At 38.7% G+C, this 20,061-nt stretch overlaps 1 protein-coding gene across 1 annotated transcript in view; it reads right to left on the bottom strand.

The window, feature by feature from the left end:
• The window catches only part of RHOA (ras homolog family member A), a 49,430-nt gene that overhangs the window by 28,950 nt on the left and 419 nt on the right, over positions 1-20,061 (bottom strand). Inside the window, exon 2 of the mRNA XM_033131747.1 lies at positions 16,531-16,609. The gene's annotated coding sequence lies outside the window, so the exon portion shown is untranslated. The remainder of the gene's footprint in view (positions 1-16,530; positions 16,610-20,061) is intronic.

Here is a 20,061-nt window from a genome sequence, read left to right as displayed (position 1 = left end):
TGGAGGAAGGGAGAATGGGAAGTTAATATTTAATGGGTATAGTGTTTCATATTTATGAGAGAAAAGAGTTAAAGGGGTGGATGGTCGTGATGGTTGCACAACAATGTGACTGTATTTAATACCACTGAACTGTACACTTAAAAATGGCTTATAATTTTCATATTATGTGTATTTTAACTCAATTTTAAAAAATTAGTGGGCTTCAGTCTGCACACTGATGTAAAATACCAAGGCAAATCAGTTTTACGAAGGAAAAGGAGCCTTCCCTCCTTGTTAGCAAGTAGCACCTGTGTTCCATTTCTAGTGTCCACAGGCTACGAGAGGCAATTAGCCTGCCAGTCCAAATTGGGATTTAATCCCGACTTTATCTGAAAAGGCTACTCAGTGTGAAACAGCGGACATGGAGAAGGAAATACAGATGGAACAAAAGTTGGACTGGAAGAGTATGTGGCCTAATTCTGGGCTCAGGAGTCCAAGGAAATTTTACAAATTTTCATGGTGGCATTAGAGAAATTAAACAAAACTCAGGAAAGGTAGAAAGAAGTTATGGTTACTAATATGAAAGAAGAGACATCAAAGGGGAAAATAGGGGATCACAGTGAAAAATTTACTTAATGAAGAACAGTGAAGAAGTCACTGTTCTTCAAAGAGCCCAGAGTGACAAGTACGGCCAATAATTTGTTACAAACACTGTTGTTATTTGGATTTATAAAAACACAGCTTAATTACAGTTTATCAGGAACAAAGACAAGCAGAAAGCTGCTTAAACTTAGGTACTCACAGGACTCATAAGATATTTCAATGACAATCTATCAAGCACCAACTATGTTCACACACCAACCATTAATAACCACGTAACTGCCTACAAAGGTTGGCTTTGATTAAAGTAATGTATGAGTAAATAACAACTTCACCTAGGATTAGGTCAGAAGAATGGTGGGATAGAAAAACCAGCTCAAAGATCAAAGTTCAGAGATTTAAGCCTGGATCACAAATCCACCTACAAGCACACCTTCTGGACTTCAAGGACCGCACTGCAGAAGCAACTCCATTCGCTGCTCTTCTGCACCACAATATAATTTTGTACAAAGTAAAGGCACATTTGGTCCTAGACACATCTTCTGTCTACCTAGGAAGCTTCCCCATCTCTTGTCTACCTAGCAAGTATTTACCTTTCAAGAAGACAAAACTTACTTCTTTCATGATCTCTTTCATTTCCTTTTCCCTCCCCACACAATCTCTTTTATAAGTATCCTTACACTATTTATCACTCCTATGTAATAATTCCTGTTTAAACAAGACTCCCTCTAACTAGACTGAAAGCCAATCTAGGACAGGGATAGTTTAACTTATCTTTGCATCACCAATGCCAAGCAAGCAGTGTCAAACACCAGCAGGCTCTCCACATGCGTTTGCTGAATGAAGGAGCTGATGGGCCCTGGAGAAACACACAGTTCCCCAATATTCCCCAATAAACTTTATTTAAAAAAAAAGCCACTGTGTAATTCACCTTGGCTGCTACATACAGAAATAAAATGTAACTTCAATCTACCTTTCAAAGGAAGCCTTTACGAAGCTCTCCTCAACACCCTAAGGTAAGACTGCCCTTATATATAAATTTAATTCATAAGCAGGACGAAAGCCGAAGACTTTAATGATAGTTATAAACTGTTATTTTAAAATAGTAAAAAGTACGTACATTCAAGGGAACAGAGCCGTTGTTTGAATCTTAAGCACAAGAGACAAAATGTTTGGGCCTCATTCACTCCCAAAGCTGGTACTGCCAGTTTCACTACCCAACACGAGAGCCACTAGTCACACATGTGACTACTTGTATTTTAGTTTTTTAATTAATATTTTAATTAACTTAAAGATTCACTTCCTGGTCACACTGGCCACATTCCAAATGCTCAACAGCTGCATCTGACTATGCTATTGGCCAGTGAAGATGCAGAACGTGTCCACCGCCACCACGGACAGGGATGCTCTCAACGATTCTCCCATGGCTGTGGCAGACGACAGGATTCTTATTCAACGCTCTGGCATTTCGCATGCTATAAGGATCTGCCAAAGACGACGTATCCATAATAATTTCATGTTAAAGATTTTTCTAGGAAATCTTTCCAGTAAACATAAGGTCATTTAAAGATAATATCTGGCAGGCACTCCCATCCGTCCCTCACACTTCCTCTCCAGTCAGTGCCTCTTCCACCCACTACTTCCGTACAATCGTGAACAGCTCCATGCCAGGTCCAGTCGCTTTGTCCCAGTTCTCTCTCTCTGATAATCAACCCAACACAAAACTTACGATTTTCTATGGGCCATTCCCTGCTCTAGGTGCTAGACAGCAGTGCTTTCTAGAAGATGCTCTTAGAGAAAACAACACAATGTAAGTGCTACAACAGAAGCTTATCCTCTCTCGTCTGAACCGAGAGAAAAGCAAGCAATTCTGCCTTCAGAGAAGGTAACATGTGACCTGGACACCTTTAAGAATGAGAACAAATCCCCTGGGAGTTTAGTAAAGTGATGGTGGCTGAGGAATACTTTCTAATGTGAGGGAACAGCCTGAGCAAATGAGCTTAAATACAAGAATTCAGAGAGGAGACTGTTGGAAAATGTTACAAAGATAAGTGATGGTGAGACTGAACGATCTCCAGGGCCATGCATAGCAATCTGTATTCTATTCTGGAAGCGGGTAAAACCAACGGCATGACATGATCAGCTCTGTGGTTTACAAAGTATGGGAAATGGCTGGGAGGTGAACTGACAGGGATGAGAGGACCATCGTGAGGGTGTCAGAGTGCCCAGGGGGAGAAAGAAACCTGATAGAAGGGTGAAGTGGAATGAGCACAATCTAAGAGGCTCAGCCCTCAAGTGCATGGAATGGGGAGAGGCAGTGATCTCTCTAGAGACTGCATGAAAACAGAGGGCGTGAAGGAGCCAGAGATATTGGGAAAGAATAGAAAGATATGACGGGAACCAGCACCAAGCGAAAGGAAGGGGGAGTTTCAAGGAAAGTATCCACTTTACATGACTAGCAAAAGGGAAATACACCTAGCAATCAGGTCTCTAGCAACACGGGGGAAAACCCTTTCAGTTGGCCATGGGGGAGAAGTAACAGACTGAGGAGATAAGGGCACGAAGGTAAGATAAGGGCAGTAAAATGTTCTTTCAAGAAGCCAGAAAATGAGGTGTGATTAAAAAATACAGTGAATGTTTAAATTTTAAAAAATTATAGCAAAAGACACATTGCCATTAATCCCCCTCAAAATACTGCCCCTCCCATCGAACACACTTATCCCATCATTCTTGCCACTTTCTGAAGCAGTCCTGGAAGTCCTCTTTTAAAGGTGAGTGTCTTTAGTTGTGCTCTCGTGGCTGCCTCAATGCCCTGAATTGATTCAAAACATTTTCCTTTCATGGTCATTTTAACTTTGGGCAAGAGCCAGAAGTTGCATGGTGCCAGATCCGGTGAATACGGTGGATGAGGACACAATATAATGTTTTCATTTGACAGAAACTGCCGTGCCAGAAGCGATGTGTGACACGGAGCGTTGTCATGATGGAGGATGAAGTAAAGACACTCACGAAAGAGGACTTCCAGAACTGCTTCAGAAAGTGGCAAGAACAATGGGATAAGTGTGTTTGAAGTGAGGGGGAGTATTTTGAGGGAGATTAATGGCAATTTGTCTTTTACTGTAATAAACTTTTTTATTTAAACATTCACCTTATTTTTCAATCACAACTCGTACACGTTACAACATGGATGAACCTTGAAAACTTTATGCTAAATAAAAGCCAGACACAAAAGACCAAATATTATATGGTTCCATTTATATGAAATGTCCAAAACAGGCAAATACAGAGACGGAAAGATCAGTAGTTGCCTAAGGCTGCGGGTGGTGATGGGGAGATTGGAGGATGACAGCTGAAGAGCACAGGAGTTTCTTTTGGGGGTGATGAAAATGTTCTAAAATTGCCTGCAAACATCTGTGAATATACAGTACTAAAACCCAATTTTTTTTTTTTTAAGGAGGACGCTGCTCCCAGTGGCCCATGTGGGGATCAAACCTGCAACCTTGGTGTTATCAGCACCATGCTCTGACCAACTGAGCTAACCGGTCATCCCCTAAAACCCACTTTAAATGGGTCAATTATATGGTCCATGAGTTACATCTCAGTAAAACTGTTACAAGCAAAGATTTTTTTTTTAATTTATTTTTCTTTTTTAAATTTATTTTTCAATTACAGTTGACATACAATTTAGTTTCAGGTGTACAATGTAGTGGTTGGACATTCATATACCTTATGATCACCTCATTAGTCTAGTACGCATACACAGTTATTAAAATATCGATTATATTCCCTATCCTGTAGTTTACACCACCCATGACTATTTTTATAACTGGCAATTTGTTCTTTTCAATCCCTTTCACTTACCCCCTCACCCCATCCCCCCTCCCATTTGGTGACAGTCAATTTGTTTTCTGTATCTATAAAAAAAAGTCTGGAAGGTGTGGCAGACACTATCTGCTGTCTGCCTCAGTATCTATTATACTATTCCCCTTCCTGGTCAACAATAAGACTACATCCCCCGCCTCAGTTTCAACAGAGTCATTAAGGACTGTATGCAGAATTGATGCAGGAGAGACACCTTCCAGAGCAGCATTTGAGATGAAGGGGCATAGCACCTAGCATACAAGTGGAGGGGCTGACCCTGGATATGGACTATGAACTCTAAGTTAAGTGAAAAGGAAAGTGGGAACTGAAGATGGTGGGGGGGCAGTCAAATGGTAGTAAGATCAATGGATCTTAAACCGAATGCAGTTGAAGAATTTCAGTGTCTGAGTTATTCACTGGATTAAGTCATTAAAAGAGAACACTATTTAAAAAAAAAAAAAAAAGAGAATACTATTGCCGTGCTTCCCCAAAAATAAGACCTAACCGGAAAATAAGCCCTAGCATGATTTTTTGAGATGACATCCCCTGAACATAAGCCCTAAAGCGTCTTTTAGAGCAAACCTTAATATAGGACCCTGTCTTATTTTCGGGGAAACATGGTATTACCGTAGGGAGTGACTTTTTTTAAAGGCTATTGGCAACACCTATTAAAATTTAAACTGCATACACCATTTGAAATAGCAATCCCACTTACAAGAATTTATCCTACAAATGTATTCACACATGGAAGCAGACATTTATGTTCAAGAATGAACTCTTCAACAGTATCTATATTATAAAGCAAAAGACTATAAACAACCTAGATGCCCCTTTTGAGGACTGGTTAAGTATCTTATGAATATAGCCATACAATGGTATATTATGCAATCATTTAAAAAATCTTGTTAAATGATCCCCAAGATTATTAAATGAAAAAAAGATACTGAGTATGTACACTGTCATACCATTATGTAATAGTGGGATGTATACATGTACAGAACAGGGCTTGGTAGAGGTGCACAATTAATATTCACGAAAGAACAACGAACACTGCACGGACAATCCCTCAAAAAAGACACAGGAAACTCTTAACCATGATCACTCTACGAACCATATATTCCTTTGCGCTGTCTGAATCTACCAAATGGAAAGTATTATGTTTTCGAAAAAGATTAATAAATTTTAAAATGTACTGACTTGGAAAGATCTACACAGTATATTTTGTAAGGAAAAGGAGGAGACAAAGCAGTCCATATGCAAAGATCTATTCTGGGATCTGACCTCCTCAAGGCTACAGGAGTATACTGCCCCTCTCCCCAACACCACTTCCGTAGACTAAACAACACTGGCCACCCGCTCTTCCCTACAAGGAGGTAAAACGAGATTATCTGTCCAAGCACAAGTTAATACTGCCAAGGGCTGATTCCCCCCACTCGTAACATTCCCCTTTATCTCCTTTAAAACTAAGAGTTACACCCTGGCGAGGGAGGCCTGGCTACTCCAGCATAAATGTTTCTTCCTCCCATAATTCCTATAGCACTTGGTCTACTCAGTGCTGTTTCCCAAATAACTATAAACTTGCATCACTCGATACTGTTTGCACTGGTAGAAAGCCCTTGAGCTAAGTGCTAGGGTTAAAGGAGCTGTGAATTTTGTAGCAAGTTACCTAACCCTTTTGTGCCTCTGTACCCTAATGGTTCCTACCTTCACAGGATTAGTGGTAATTATTAAATGAGTTAAAAAAGGAAAGCACTTAAAATAAAGAATTCCTAGCACTTAACAGCTAATGTTTAACTGTTGGATACTATCATCCGTAAGCTTCAATAAAATAACTGTATCTTCATTTCTATATTTCCTACAATGCCTAGCAGGGTCAAAAATAGCACTGAACAGGGGCCGGCTGGGTGGCTCAGGTGGTTAGAGCTCCATGTTCACAAGGGCCAGTGGGCTCTCAACCACAAGGCTGCTGGTTCAATTCCTTGAGTCCCGCAAGGGACAATGGGCTGCACCCCCTGCAACTAGTATCAACTAGTATCGGCAACTGGACCTGGAGCAGAGCTGCGCCCTCCACAACTAAGAAAGGACAACAACTTGACTTGGAAAAAAGTCCTGGAAGTACACACTGTTCCCCAATCAAGTCCTGTTCCCCTTCCCCAATAAAATCTTAAAAAAAGAGTAGGGGGAAAGTTATATGTAATACTTTAAAAAAAAAATAGCACTGAACAGACATGTGTTCACTGATTGAATGAAGGAAAACTAGTCTTGAAAGAAAACTAGTCTTCCTAAATTAATGGATACAAATGTTGAACGGCCAGTTGGCTCAGTGGTTAGAGCGCAGTGCTCATGACACCAAGGTTGCCGGTTGGAGTCCCACATGGGCCAATGAGCTGCACCCTCCACTAGACTGAAAACAAGGTGACTTGGAGCTGAGCTGCGCCTCCCACTAGATTGGAAAATGACTTGACATGGAGCTGATGGGTCCTGGAAAAACACACTGTTCCCCAATATTTCCCAATTTAAAAAAAAGAAAAGAAAAAAGTTAATTTTCAAAAGCTCAAGTTACTAAGATTAGACATTAGCCTTCAAATTTACTTCCTTTAAATCACTTCCCTTCTTTTCTAGATTGGCCTTAGTCTTATTCAAGCAGGAAGTTACTTCTTTTCAAACAAGATTTACAAGTTAACAAACCATTGTATATATAAAACTCCCTAGTCCCTATATTCACGTGTGAAAACAACATAAAGGGGAGAAAAAAAGAGACTAAATTGTCTATCACCTTAAACATGGCAAAAACCTGAGGAAAAGACTGGTACTCTTGGAATATAGCTAGCCTTTTTTTTTTTTAATTTTTATTGGGGAACCGTGTGTTTTTCCAGGACCCATCAGCTCCAAGTGAAGCCATTGTTTTCACTCTAGTTGTGGAGGGCGCAGCTCACTGGTCCATGTGGGAATCAAACCGGTGACCAGGTGTTATGAGCACTGCGCTCTAACCAACTGAGCCAACCGGCCTCCCCCCAGTAACTATTTTTTAAGACCAAAAGTTTTTAAGGCCTACGGCATTCCTCTCTTGCTTTCTAGTAAATGTTCCCAGGCAGAAGAGAGAGGGCTTGAAAATTGTGCATCACAATCACTGTTATCTTACCCTGTGAATAATCATGATTATTCACTGAAGTTGGAGGAAGGTGTAATTACATACACTCCAATCTCTACCCCATCGACAAATTCTGGAAGGGGCCTGTCTTCTGGAAGTGACACAGGTTCTCAGAGTTCCAGGTGGTTCCTATCCACCTCCCTTCCCCACCCAAAACACTACCACCAACCTTACTTGACCAAACATTCCATTTGGTTTTCAAAAGCTGAGTCCCACCCTAGGTGTGTCTCACGAGCATTTAGCATCTACCAAATGAACTACTCAATAAAATCAGAAATATTCATTACCTGAGCAAGTCCCATGTAGACTAGCCAAAGTAGAAGGTTCTACTAGAAATTAATTTCAGTTACAGGCGGCAAGACTGTAGAAAGAAAGCTATTTACAGTAGTGGTGAAGGACCTACACTACCTAAGTGTTAATCCAGGCCCTTCCACTAACTAGTTTTGTGCCCCTTTACAACCAGTTTCCTTATCTGTCACGTGGAGGATGGAACATTCTAAATAGGGTTGGTATGAAGATTAAATAAGCTATCACACAAAAAGAGCTTAAATTAAAATTATTGCCCAAAAAGAGATTACCTATATTGAAAACAGGTCAGTGTTCAATAAATGCTTGTCATTATTTATATCTTATTTTGGACAAACAGCAACTCCTTCCTTCAAATTCCAACTGTCCAGAATTTGAAGAACAGTTTATAATATGGCCTGACCTGAAAAGAACACTGTTTTTCCTAAAATGAAACTTTTACCAGTCTAGCAAATAATTATTTTTCCACAGAGCACGCCCCATGCACACCTCATCCCACCCTCTTCTTGCCTATTAAGACAAAACAAAACAAAACAAAAAAACCTTAGTTTATCTCTCACTGCCCAGACAATAGGCCCACAATTCTTGGAGACAGATGTTTCTAAATTCAGAATTTTTCAGATTTTAGAAAAGTAGTATGGTGCAAATGTAAAATACTCTGTAAATGCACCCAATAGGTTAATAGTTCTTCAGTGAAATAAATGAATATTCACACTAAGTAGACTAAAGACTAAACAACATCAGTTAAATTCAGGGTTTTGTATCAAATGCTTTTGTGGTTTTCAGAATTTTCTGAATGGCAGTTATGAAAAGCCTTAACCCAATGACAATTTGTTTTAATATCTCTCTCTCTCCCTATCTTCCCCCTTTCTTCCCCCCTCCTTCCCTCCCTCAGTCCCTTCTTCTCAATACTTTTCAAGTACCCTTTCTAATTCCCTCCCGTCTGATTTTTCCATGACTCATAACCATGCTGTTATCTCAGAGAAGTGGACTGAGCCCCTCCTGCTATTTCTCTTGGGAAATTAAAAGAAAATAGCCTTTAAATTAGGTGAGTAGGGGTTTGAGTGTTGGTGTGCGTAAGCTAAACTGCAGGGAGGACAGTAATTTAAATTCCACATCCTAAATTAGCTGAATTTTTTTTTCATTTCAATTTTTTTTAATTTTCAGGGATTGCTTTTTATTTTTGTTTAGCTGAATAATTCTGGTAACTTGTTTAGGGACTACACATTTTACAGTACTTTCTTAGACGCACTATAAATCTGCCTCTGTGCACAATTTTTAGATCATTTTTGGCAGATAAGGAGACACCAAAGATGTTTGAGATGGTGCTACCAGGTTATAATCAATGTATTATAGACATTTATTAGCCAAACATTCCTTATAAGCAAGCACAAAACAGCTCTCCAGCCAAGAAACGGAGTGGAAATAATTTGACTGAATAACTATGTAGCTTCTATTAGATCAAGATCTTTACAATATTTTGGAAAGATAATAAATTTCCATGCACATAATCACAGCTTTAAAAATTACTAATTCAGACTACTTGAGATAATTATAATTTTACCCCATAATTCTTCAAATGGACTAATTGTGCAAAAGAAACAGTGATAGTTACAGCAAGCTTTCTACCATTTCTCAACCATCCATGAAATAAAAGCTTTTACTACAGCATAGCTTTGGACATGACTTAATTTTTATTTTGTTTTCCAGCATCCATTACTTTAAATACAGTGGACACAACAGATTAGAGATTGAGTTCGTAAGACTTATCCTGTTAACATCCATACGCTTCAATTAAGTGATCTAGTTGAGGGGGGAGGGGGAGTGGGAGACAAGGGTAAAGGGGATCAAATAGACGGTGATGGAAGGAGAACTGACTCTGGGTGGTGAACACACAATGGGATTTATAGATAATGTATTACAGAATTGTACACCTGAAATCTATGTAACTTTACTAACAATTGTCACCCCAATAAACTTAAAAAAAATCTAATAAAAGATTAAAATCTTACCAAAAAAAAAGTAATCTAGTTGAAAGTTTGCTCAAATCAGTATTGTACAGATGACTATTATAAGAGTTAAAGTAGTCTTGTAGAAACTAAATTTGAAAGTTTAAAAGGAAATTTTAAGGCACATAAAAATCCTGTGAATTTCATTAAGCATGCTCCGAGTGTACGTAAAAACTTCCACCCAACCCTAGGTTTTGTCAATGTTTGTTTCCGCGAGAGGTAGCAGTGTCAATGCAAGCAGTACAAAAAATATTTTGGATGAAATCTGTGTACAAAATGTCATATTGCAGATAAGGAAATACTATAAATCCCAAGACACTAACTTATTAAAAAACCAAAGTATACAACCACCCTTGGCCAAAACAATAAAATTATCCTGTAACTTGCGTTATTAAGCCATGATTTTTTCCTTCTTTTCTCTGCCCTGAATGCACCCTGCTGACCCTTCCCCAACTTAGATAAAACCTCATACTTAAGACTAAGTGACACTCTCTCAAGGCCTTCCAAGTTCCCAACTTGGATCAGGCCCCTTAGGTACTCCCCCAGCACCAGCATTTCTCTCCGCTCCACTCTTCATACTCCTTCCTCCCACGTTCTTCCTGCCAAACTCCATAGTATAGAATCCTATCTGTCCTACCCACCCCTGCTGGACAAGTACAGACACAAGCACTAAGAGTTAAGTGTTCAAATAACAGATTTGAAAAAATAAATTTCCAGGGGCAAAGAAACTTTATATAACCAATTTGTTGTACATAGATTTTAAAAAGAAAACAGTTACAAGATCAGCTGTGTACACACACGTGGTAAGACTACTTCCTAGGACACTGGCTTTAATTTTAATAGTTCAAGAATTCACCCTCATAGAATTATAGAAACCCCTCATATAACCAAAAACTTCAATTATCTGTAACAAGGAGTGTTAAAACTCAGAACCTACCCTCTGAACCATTTGCTCTTATTTTAGACAACTCTAAGTCTAAGTGGCTCAGTTCACAGCAATTTAGAAAAATACATGCTTGGGTGAGAAAAGGTGCAGCCTCTGACAAGAATGTAGGAGACAGAAAACCCTGTAAACCAGGCCCGGAAATGTAAAATGGGGAGGGAGAGAAGTGTCATTCAGGCCAGGCCAGAGTCCTAAAGTGGGGCAACAGACTCCAAGGATAGACCTCAAAATTCCTAGAGGAAAGAAGACCTTAATCATCACAGAGAAGCTTAAGGCTCAGATACAGTCAGACAGGACAAAAGAAGACATCCATTACAAAAATAGACAAATTTTAAAGCTTAAAGAAGCTTCAGTTATCGAGAACATAATAATACTACTTCAGTGGTTTAAGAGCTCACTTTTTCTTCAAAAGCCATACCTCCCATATGTAAACACGTGAATCCCATAAAAGTTTAAAAGCTGCCCCTCAATGCATCCTCTTGAAGTAAAGCTATCGAAACTATGAAACTGAAAATAAAGGTCAAAATACAGCCTTTTCTCCAAATAGCCCTAAAAATAACAACCAAACTAGAATCAAATTTTTGTTCAAACAATAAACCTGGTTGAAAGGAAATGTACACTTTTCATAAGCACCCTTCTCTAACACCCTCCATTCCCATCTTTTCTCCTTTGTTGAAGTATACATAAAATGAACAGGATACGTACTGCTTCATTATATCAGAGGAAGGACACCCCTATATTGAAACTGTTTCAGTGCAGTGGGCAGAAACTTGTCCTATCAACTCCAGGTTCACCCACACCCAGGACTGCCTGGCAGAGGAAACACCATTAAACAAATGGGAAATTAAATTGAAAGCATAAAGCCATTTATTTTGTTTATGGACTACATAGGAACCTCTGGCAAAAAGGCCCACACTACCATCTGTCCATTTGTTCATAATGAGCTTGAGCCTGGTACTGCCATTATTTGGCCATCTTGATTAAGCAGGTGCCAAGGGTTGATGCCAGTTCAAGGGCCCTTGGAGATGAGAACAGAGGGCCTAAGGCACCTAAAGGCAAACAGAGAACAAAGCCTCCAATATACTGCCAAATGAAACTAATCTAGACTTAAAATTCTTCTTTGGGAGGGGGAAGACCAAGAAACTCCAGAGGGAACATACACCTTCTGGCTTCCTAAATGCCGTGTTTCCCCGAAAATAAGACCTAGCCGGACCATCAGCTCTAATGCATCTTTTGGAGCAAAAATTACCATTAAGACCCAGTCTTATATAAGACCCAGTCTTGTATTAAAATAAAACCAGGACAACGACTTGGAGCTAATGGGCCCTGGAGAAACACACTGTTCCCCAATATTCCCCAATAAAATTAAAACAAAAACCAAACAACAAAAAACGCTTCTGACTTCGTGATTGAAGATCCTTCAGCGACAGTTCCAACACACACATGTGGATGAGACAATGAGAGTTGGCATTGGTTAGAAATTTAAGAACCCTTCAGTTATAAAAGGTGATGGCCGCAAGTAATTAGAAAAAAAATCTCCAACCCATTAACTACTTTCTGTCCACTTGCTGAAGAGTGCCATCTCTGCTGGTACGATTTACTGATGATTAAGAGTGTAACTAAATGATTCCAGAGTCTCTACTTACAACCCAAGAATGAATTCAGACAATGTGTGATTTACATGGTCTCATGTTATCAAGTTATTATTTCTAATGTCAAATAACATTTTAAAATGATGGTAAAATCCTAGGACATAAGCCCCAATATACTAACTCCTAACAGTTTCTTTTGTTTAAAAGAAAATAAAAACACCAAACATGTCGTGTTTCTCTGATACAGTCAGGCTGCAGTCAAGAAATTCATACAACTTTTAGCTTCCTACCAATAAAATCCTTATTTGTCACTCTGAAAGCAGTCACTATATAAATACTATGCACTGATATCCTAAAGGAAAAATATTCTTGAAGAATCCACCAGAGTTACAAGTATTTTTACTAAGGGAGTAAACTAATATGCACTGAGCACTGTATTCTTTGTATATTATTTCATCTAAAATTCCCATTAAATGGGTGTTATCTTCATTCTACAGACATAGGTCCTTAGGCTCAGAGAAATAAAATAACTTGCTTAAGAAATACAAGCAAGGGAGGGAAGTGGTAGATGAGGGTAAAGGGGATTAAATATATGGTGATGGAAGGAGAACTGACTCTGGGTGGTGAACACATAATGGGATTTATAGATGATGTAATACAGAATTGTACACCTGAAACCTATGTAACTTTACTAACAATTGTCACCCCAATAAACTTTAATTAAAAAAAAAACAAAAACACTTCACTAAAGTAATAGAGAAGATTGAATGAAATAAACTATATAAAGCACCTAAAAAAAAACACCAAGCGTGTGCGTGTGTCTGTCTGTCTGTCTACCTCTTCTATGCTAGAACTCCTTTGTAATTACAGGGCCATCAGCATTTCTGGTAATAATACTCTGGTTTAAGCAAACCTACAGATGAAAAGCATAACTTCACTTTTGTTTTTAACACAATGTAGGAACGAACAATTAAGGAAACAACTTTGAAATGAGTCTGGAGATATCAATCAAACTACCCAAATGCATTACTCGAAGCTACTTAAAGAATCCATTTCAAGCCTCATGGAACAACAATGTACCATCTCCAGTGGTGTTAGGCTAGCTGTCCTATTACCAGCAGTTGCATTGGGTTAATCTCTGGCCATGGATAAAGGCTTCAAGAAGCCACATATTCCGGGGTGGCTGAATGGCTCAGTTGGTTAGAGCGAGAGCTCTGAACAACAGGGTTGCCAGTGTGATTCCCACATGGGCCAGTGAGCTGCCCCCCACCCCCACGTCCCCCGCAACTAAGAGCTGAGCTGCCAAGGGGCAGCCAGATGGCTCAGTTGGTTGGAGCGCGTGCTCTTAACAACAAGGTTGCTGGTTCAATTCCTGCATGGGATGGTGGGCTACACCCCCTGCAACTAAGGCTGAAAACGGCAACTGGGCTTGAAGCTGAGCTGTGCCTTCCACAACTAGATTGAAGGACAATGACTTGACTTGGAGCTGATGGGTCCTGGGAAAAACACACTGTTCCCCAATAAAGTCCTGGAAATACACTGTTTCCCTTCCCCAATAAAATCTTTAAAAAAAGGCCACATCTTCCAATTTATCAGGGAAGCCTAGCAGCACGTCTTTACATTGTATCATAAACCCCACCACCTGCAGTTACCACTCCTATCCAAGCCACTATAATCTGTCACTGGATTTATAGAGCCCTCAGTAGATCTCCCTGCTTCCATTATTTGCCTACCTATAGTCATTCTCTGTAGAGCAGCCCAAAATAGAAATAAATCAGATATCACACCCTTCCTACAAAAACCCATCAATGGCTTCCCAGCGCTCTCCGAATAAACCCTAAATTCCCGGTTCCTATAAGATCTGGCCCCTGGCTACCTCTAAGACTTTATTTCTTAGACTCCTCCTGCTTGCCCTTTAGACTCCAGCCATTCAAGCCCTTTTGCAATTCCCTAAAAAAGGCAAGCCCATTTCTTACTTGTTTATCATCAGTCTTCTCTACTAGAATAAAAACTCCATGTACCCCTTGTTCATTGCAACATTTACAATAGCCAAGACATGGAAGCAACCTACGTGTCCAGAGATGAATGGATAAAAAAAGATATGGTACATACATACGTGGAATATCACTCAGCAATAAAAAAGAATGAAACCTTGCCATCTGCAATAATATGGACGGACCTAGAGGGTATTATGCTAAGTGAAATAAACCAGACAGAGAAAGAAAAATATCGTATGGTTTCACTTTCATGTGAAATCTCAGAAACAAACGAACAAACAAAACAAAAACAGACTCATAGAAACAGATCAAACTGATGGTTGCCACAGGGGAAGGGAGTGGGGGATGGGTAAAAAAAGGTGAAGGGAAATATAGTCAATAAGATTGTGTAAGTTTGGATGACGACAGATGATTGAGTGGTGAACACATTGTAAGGTATATAAACGCTGAATGGCTATGTTGTACATCTGAAACTAATATAATATTGCATTCCAACCACACTTAAATTTTTAAAAATTAAAAAACATAAAAATAAAAACACTGATAAATTGTTCTTTAACTTAAGAGGGGGAAAAAAAAGAATAAAAACTCCATGAGCAGGGTTTTCAATGTTTCTGTGATTATTAACATCTGATGTGCTTTCCACTTTCTTGTCAGTGATATCGAGAAAAGTAGATGGGATAATTCAAAACTAACAGACTTTTCAAACCAACTGTTCATGTTTTCAGAATAAAGATATTGTAAAAGTGGGTCAAATATATGGTGACGGAAGGAGAACTGACGCTGGGTGGTGAACACACAATGTGATATATAGAAGATGTGTTACAAAATTGTACACTTAAAACCTATGTAACTTTACTAACCATTGTCACCCAGATAAACTTTAAAAAAAAACTTTAAAAGAACCATTAAAACTGCTATATTTTCAAAAATTAGAAGAAAAAAGAAAGATTGTAAAGCAAACAAAAAACTCCCCGAGGGCCGGGACCTTCTTTGTTTTCTTCAGAATACTACCTGGCATTCTGGCATAGTAGCTATTCAGTAGTAACTATCTGTTCAATGAATGAATAATTACAAAAGCACAACCAAGTTTGGCCATTCCTCTTACCATGACAAGGACAAATTCATAGCCAACCAAAACTACTACCATCATATGCCTTCTCTGCCAGGTAATGACACCCATGACACCAAAGGAGAATCCCCTTAACAGCTCATTTTTCCATATGGAGTGCCCTCAAATCCAAGGAAAACAAGAAAAGTTGGTCAAAATGGTACCAGACCAGAATATTTATCATGGTGTCCATTAAATTAAGATACTATTTCCCTTATTTGTAATCAGTTTAAGATACCTGAACAGCTGCTGGATAGGCTGTTACACCTTCTGTTAACACCACTCTCTCCTACCACTGCTGACTCTTCTGGTAAGAAGGAAGTCTGTCCTGTTCCTCATTCTGTAGTTGATAATTAGATATACCCACAGCACAGGCTGTGCATAAACTGTATGACCAAACTACTCCATCAAAAAATGAAAACTTCGGGGGCGGCCAGTTAGCTCAGTTGGTTAGAGGATGATGCTCGTAACACCAGGGTTGTCAGTTCGATCCTCACATGGGCCAATGTGAGCTGCGCCCTCCACAACTAGACTGAAACAACTACTTGACTTGGAGTTAATTGGTCCTGGAAAAACTCACTTAAAATAAATAAAAAGTAAAAAAAAAAATTAAAAAAATGAAAACTTAAAAATGAAAGAAGGAACAGGATGGGAGGAATGGTCCACAAGTAAGAAAAGTTATGTGTGTAATATGGTTAGTCCATCTCCTTCAAGATTAGGAAAGAGGTTAGGAAATACATCTTCACCTAAGGAAGAAGTATCACTTAGGAGAGAAAAAGGAAGTTAGAGGAGTATCTTAGGAGAGGCAGGAAATAAGACCAAAGAGAAAAGTTATGGAGTGACATAAAGATATCAAGATTGGCGAAGAAAATCAATAGTGATACCCACACTTCCCTAGAACTTATTTTAATGTATACCATGTAACAATAATCTCTATTCCATGGGGAAAGGAGAATGAAAGATGAGGTTCTAGTTACATACCTTACAAATGTGCTGCAAGACCCACGGCCTGTGTGGCAGAAGTTCCACAAAGTGCCTTGAACGTCTCAGATGAAAGGCACTACAAAAATGTAAAAAATACCAGGAATTATGTCTGTTCATTTTACAAGTAAGAAAACAAAGCTCAAGATGTAAATGTGCTTGTTCACAGTTCCGTGAAGTAATTTAGAATCCGAGAGAGAAAGAACAGAATTTAATTTTTAATTGACATACCATAAAAATTTATCATATTTATACAAGTGTTGGCCTCATTCACTTAAAAAATGTACACAATCAACCTTATTTTCTGATTATAAATATAACCCTTTTAAAAGCAAAAATCAAAAGCAGATGAATTCTATATAAATTTCCCAACATTTTATTATAAAAATTTTCCAACACACAGCAAAGTTACAAGACTTTTATAGTGAACACCTGTATCCCTACCACCCAGACTACCGTGAACACTTTAATGACTTGCTTTATCAAACTATACTTCTTTTTAATACTGGCATTACAGAGAAATTGCAGGCTGAAAGGCAACTGTCCGAAGATCAATTGATTCAAAAAATAGGTCAAGGAAATCCTTCTGTTTGTCAGAAATGATCAGTATTTGCCTATTGTTTAAAGTCAGATCTACCCCTACCTTCGGTGTGCGATTCTAACAGTTTATTTAATATCAAATCATATTCCCCTGCTAAACAAACAAATGTCTAATCTTAGAACCACCTAAAGAACTTCCCATGTCCTAAAGGCCCTACACAATCTGGTCCCCACCTACCTCTCTTATTTTATCTCATTTTTCCCCACACTCCAAACCTATTTCACTGGCTGCTTATGTTCTCCTCTTTCCCTTTACTTGGATGTTAAGATACTATCACAAATATGCTTAAACACATTTACTTTACCCATCCTCTTAAAAAATAATCAAGCTCAAGTTGGTACAAACTGCAAACTGACTGTAATTTAACAGAGTGTATCTCATATTCTGATGATTATTAGCTATATAAAGATATATTCAGAATCATCTAAACACCAGTAAACTCAGACCAACACCCAGAACCAGCAGCTTCAATGCCTATCTGATTTGCAGTCACATGACTACCATAATTATGAGTATACAAGGCCTTCACTTATTACTACAGCACCACAGATTAAAAATGAGTCATTTAAAATAGAAACACTTGAAATAGGAATTTTACAGTAATTACTAACTTTAAACTGTCTTGGAAATTTTATTAATCTCACAAGTACTTAACAGTGACCATGTCCCCAAAGAGCAGAATACAGGAAGACACATCAAAACAAGTTTAAAATGTAGTTACATTAACGTGTAGGTACAAATTGAGTTCCACTGGCTAGGTGCAAAACGGATAAACTAAGTGGTAAGGAGAAGATGAAATACTTATGGACCTTTTAAAACTACTAATACCGTACATATGATTAAAATCCAGTGATTATGTACCATTTATCACTAATAGCCATAATGCAATTAAACCCAAGGTGCTGTCTATAGAAGCCCAGCAAGCCCAAATTAGTGCTCTTAAAAGTTGAAAATCAGTCTTTCTTCTGACAGAGACAACATAAACCTCACAGCTCTAGAACAATTAACATGACCCAAAGTGGCAACCCACTTCCTCCTCCTGTCACTGCTTGGACTCCACCCCATGGACAGGAAACACCTAAGATCTACCTGTTTTCACTCTCCTAATAACTTACACCCCCACTTGTGACCAGAATAAACTTTTAAAAGGAGTTAACTGACACACACAAAAAGGAATCAGGACTATGAAAATACTCCAACAAAACCACTATCATACACGCAAGGGACTATTTACTTGATATATGTAGTTTTCTCCCCATCCTACTTCAAATCAATAGTCAAGAGCCCACAGTCGCCTGGTAACATCTTAAACTGACTTAATTATGTTGGATTTAGTGCAGGGGAGTCTGGGCCTCCCTGTGGAAGAAGTTGGTCCCTCAAGAAACCCAAACTCCTAAAACCAGGATTAGCCAGCCACGCAGGGGCTCTGTATATTCACTTATCTATTCCAATCAACTGCTACAGGACCATTCAGTTACAGAGAGAAGAGTGCTTTAACTAAAGAACTGAAATTTGTTTGGAAAATGAATTTTTCAGATTCTCCCAATATATATAAAATCAGCAATATATAAAAGGAGAACACATTGGAATAAATTGTAAGTCCTGAACTTCAGCTTCACTAAGCTGACACTAAACAAGATGTTTGGGAGTACATGGAGAATACCTTACAGAGAAAATAGTTGTGGCCTATACCTGACTAGACATTTGACCTTGGGAAATTGACTTAAGCTTCTGGGACTCTATTTCTTTATCTGCCAATAGGGTTGGACTATAAATCCTGAAGCTTCTATTCAGGTCTAAAATTCTGGATTTACGAAAAAAGTCAGTGGAGTCCTACTCCCTTCTTCCCTCCAATACAGATTTTTGAGAACAGAGGCTGTAAGTCTAGGATTAGACTTTGACTCTAAGCAAGTTCCAGCTTACATTATTTTATGTACTCAAGAGCATCAGTGGTGTTGTACAAAGACAATTTATTAAAAGAGATCCTTCAAGAAGTTATCCTTCAAACTAAGAACTAGTTTTGTATATTCAGTCCAAACAATGTCACTTGTGCCAAATACTCAAAACAGTATCTCTACCAATTTTAGCCATGTCTAAAGTGACAATCATGCAATGTCACTTTACACATTATACATTTGGGTATGTGACACTAAGTGGTTGAAAATTTCTCACCACATACAACATTAAATAATTTTTTTAAAGTGTTTTTCCCCTTCAGATCTGGCAGGGAGGAATATAACCTGATTACACACCTGCAAGAAACATTTACTTGTGAAGACACAAACAGTGGTTAAGATTTTAAATCCGGATCATTAAAAACACAAGTGGAACCAACTCTGAGGTTAAAATGCCAATTTTCCATCATAAACTAATAAACACGATTTTGACCAAATCAATTTGAGTGCAAATAGTGCTATTTAATGAGGACGACTTGTAACTGGTTCTAGTCGGTAACTAAGAACAGATAGTTTGGATGATTCCTAGTCAAGTAGTAACTCAGATTAGGCAACATTGCAAATTAATACTATTTTGATGCAACATAGCTTAAATCATGAAAAATATTTTTTAAATGTATATTTTCCTTCTTTGCAATACCTAAGAATCCTAACCCCCAAGATTTCAACACTATCTTTTATTAATACTTACACAATCTCCAAAAATACAGCATCGAACAAGAAAATCTACTTAATATAACTGGACTTCACGCAGTATAAAACGGTGATTCATGTTTCACATTACATGTAAAGGCCAAAATGGAGTTGTAAAGAGTTTCTTTCCCATTTCAACTCGGACAGCCACACGCGCTTCGCAGCGGCTGGCTGCACCGAGCGGCTGTGGGGCCCGGCTCAGAGCCCCCGCCCTGCCCCGCACCGCCGTGAGAGAGGAAGCGCCGGGGACCGCCGGCGGGCGACTTGGTCTCCACCAGGCCT

This window comes from Rhinolophus ferrumequinum, chromosome 17, assembly GCF_004115265.2.
Source record: "Rhinolophus ferrumequinum isolate MPI-CBG mRhiFer1 chromosome 17, mRhiFer1_v1.p, whole genome shotgun sequence".
NCBI classification, from domain to species: Eukaryota; Metazoa; Chordata; class Mammalia; order Chiroptera; family Rhinolophidae; genus Rhinolophus; species Rhinolophus ferrumequinum.
The sequence above is the reverse complement of the archived record's forward strand: the minus strand, read 5'-3'. Positions and strand labels throughout refer to the sequence as shown.